The sequence below is a fragment of the Papaver somniferum genome, chromosome 3, assembly GCF_003573695.1.
Source record: "Papaver somniferum cultivar HN1 chromosome 3, ASM357369v1, whole genome shotgun sequence".
Taxonomy (NCBI): domain Eukaryota; kingdom Viridiplantae; phylum Streptophyta; class Magnoliopsida; order Ranunculales; family Papaveraceae; genus Papaver; species Papaver somniferum.
The window spans coordinates 208,261,195-208,264,516 of NC_039360.1; the positions used below are offsets into that span (position 1 = coordinate 208,261,195).

Below are 3,322 nucleotides of genomic sequence, written 5' to 3' on the forward strand. Positions count from 1 at the left end.
TCAGCGGTTCTTCGCCCGTCTGGTACGGGAGGTAAGTTTTTCGAAACACCCGTGAATCCCCTGTCAGCGGGTTTACTGTATTCCTTAAGGTGAATATATGTTGAGGACTTGAATACGGTTGCTTTTAATTCCTAGTAAAGGGCAAGGACTGGCCATACAAGATAAGGGTTCGGATTTCATCACCTTTCTCTTCTTGCCCTCCTTAGGAACACGAAACCAAACGCGAACCTAAGCCTAAAATTTTGACTAGAACGAGACCTATAGGGTAACGAGCTTAATAGGAAAGTCGTTCGAAAAATATTGGTTACTCTTTCGAGCATACTTCGAAGTTCTTGACGGTTTATGTGAGTTGAATGTGTGACTGCGCCGCCTTATAACCGGTGAGGCCTTGGGTATCAAAGATCCACTGAGCTTCCCTCGCCTTGATTCAACTTACTTTGACTCGGATTGATTCCAGAGGGGTTTGCTCATATTGTAACGAGTTCCTTTTCAAAAGAATAGAAGCTGGTCTAGTGAAAATCTAAGTGGAGCCATCATGCTTTTTGTTTGCTAGAAATTTAGGTTTGATTTGGTTGAGTCAGCCTTGTTTTGTGTTTGCATAGAATTCCCTTCCTTATTCTGTTGCATGCCTGAACGTAAAAGAGACGCCCTAGGTAGATTTGTTAAAGAGAAACCTAGTAGTTCTAAGCGTCTTGATTACCTCAATTTAGAGAGTCTGATTCGTGAAGATTCCGTTTTTGAACGTCCGTTTGAAGAGAAAATCCTGATAGTCCAATAGCGCCAGAAATGGCAACTTTGAAAGCCTTGTTGAATCCTACTAGGACTACTCGTCCCTCGTGTATCAAGTTACCTGAAACTGAAGAAAATTATGAACTTAAGCCTGGAACCTTACAGTTGCTCCCAATCTTTTTAGGAAAAGAAAATGAAAACCCCTATTTCCATGTTAGGTACTTTGAGGAAATTTGTAGTACGCTGAAAATTAGAAACCTTGATGATGATGCTTTAAAACTCAGGTTATTCCCCTTTTCCTTAAAAGATAAAGCCAAGTCGTGGCTGTATAGTTTGGCTTCCGAATCAATTGAAACCTATGAACAACTTACATCCGCCTTTTTGAACAAGTTTTTCCCTAGGCACAAAACCTCGTCTATTAGGACGCAAATCTGCACGTTTACACAACAGGAGGGAGAATCTTTGTATAGGTATTTGGAAAGGTTCAATGATTTATTAGCCCAATGTCCTCATCATGGTTTAGAAAAGGTTAGGTTAGTTCAGATCCTTTATGAGGGTTTAGATTATCCCACCACAACTACAGTAGAGTCCATGTGTACAGGTGGGTTTGAAAACCAAACAGTTGATAATGCGATGACATACTTGCATGAAATCGCCGAAAAGACCCAACAATGGGAAAAAAAATAGGGTACCCCAGAAAACAATTCTTCTAGGAAGAGGAAACGTTAATAGGGTAGAATAAAGCTACGAATCAGATGCCAAAATTGATGTTATAGCAAAAAGGTTAGAAGCTTTAGAAGTGGGTCATACTAGTGGTAGAATAGAGACTTTTTGGGAAGGCAATACTGTTGAACAGCAAGCCAATGCTCTCTATAATAACACTAGGTTTGATAACCATCAGAAGTTTGACCCATATTCAGAAACCTATAATCCTGGCTGGAGAAACCATCCCAACCTTTCGTGGTCTAAGGGACAGAATCAAGGTCAGTCTAGTAACTCTGAAGCTCCCACAGATTTTGGCTATACTAAGAATCCTTCAGCCCAGGCACAGTTTCAGAACCCTCCGGATAAGAAGATTATGAGTTTAGAAGAGTCTATTGCTTTGTTAACTCGTAACACTATGGAGTTTCAACAATCTGTTGCTCAAGGTATAGAAGAAAATAAGAGAATAGGTCAGGCTAATTCTCAGGCTATTTCCGAGTTCAAAACCCAGGTTAGTCATATAAATGAGTTTTTAAGAGAAAGAGGTAAGTTTCCTAGTCAAACTCAACCCAACCCTAGAGGATCTCATGAAGTAGGTGCACAACCATCGAATCAGTTGAATGCTATTAGAACCCTCAGGAGTGGTAGAGTAGTAGACAATCACGTAAACATGCCCGATAGTGAACATATTGTAGTTCACCCCTCATGATCTCATCCCTCAGGACCGCTAACTGAGGGGACTGCCAATGATGCTGACTCGGTTCCTGAGAGGTCTGATCATGTGCCTAGAGCCCCATTTCCCCAGCTGTTAGCACCAACAAAGAAGGAATTGAACTTTAATGACATATTGGAGGTTTTTAAGCAAGTTACCATAAACCTTCCTTTATTAGATGCAATTAGGCAAATTCCTGCTTATGCCAAGTTCCTTAAGGATATGTGTACGCGAAAGCGAAAACTTACCGTCCATAAGAAAGCCTTTTTATCTAGTCATGTAAGTTCAATCATTCAGAACACTACCACTCCAAAGTACAAAGACCCAGGTTCCCCAACCATTGATTGTACAATAGGTAAACACCGGGTAGAAAAAGCTTTACTTGACTTAGGAGCCAGTGTGAACTTATTGTCGTACCATGTGTACTTACATCTAGGACTTGGTGAAATGAAACCTACTCAGATAACACTGCAGTTAGCTGATAGGTCTGTCAAAATTCCTCGAGGAGTTATCGAGGATGTTCTTATTGAGGTCGACAAGTTTATTTATCCTGTGGATTTCGTGGTCTTAGATACCCCACCTGTCCCTGACCCAGAGAACCAGATACCTGTGATTTTAGGTCGTCCATTTTTAGCTACGTCTAATGCGATCATAAACTGTCGAAATGGTATTATGAATCTATCTTTTGGTAATATGACTATTGAGTTAAATATTTTTAATGTCAATAAGCTACATTCTGAGCTAGATGACACGTGCATTGAAGAGGTGAACATGATAGGAACCTTAGTTCAGGATTCATTACCAAATATCGCATCGGAAGATCTATTAGAGAGTTGTCTAGCCCACTTTAACATGGATTTAGACGAAGATAGCAACATTGAACAAGTGAATGCTATGTTGGATTCTATTCCTATGTTAGATACTGATAAATGGAAAGCTAGGTTCGAACCATTACAAGCTTTTGAGTCTACCTTAATCCCTTGTTTAGAAGAGCCTCCTAAGTTGGACCCTAAATCTGCATTCTTAGGGCCATCTAAGACTTTGCTTGTGATTATAGCATCCGATCAGGACAGCAGGTCAGAAATCGTGCTTCAAGACAATAAAGAAACTCTAGGGTTGACCTACCGGATATGAAACATATAAGTCCTACAGCTAGTATACCTCAAAAGAATTTAGAGG

At 40.3% G+C, this 3,322-nt stretch overlaps 1 pseudogene; it reads right to left on the minus strand.

Moving 5' to 3' along the window:
• Positions 1-1,150: 1,150 nt before the first annotated feature.
• LOC113362384 lies at positions 1,151-1,250 on the minus strand (annotated as a pseudogene).
• Positions 1,251-3,322: the final 2,072 nt, after the last annotated feature.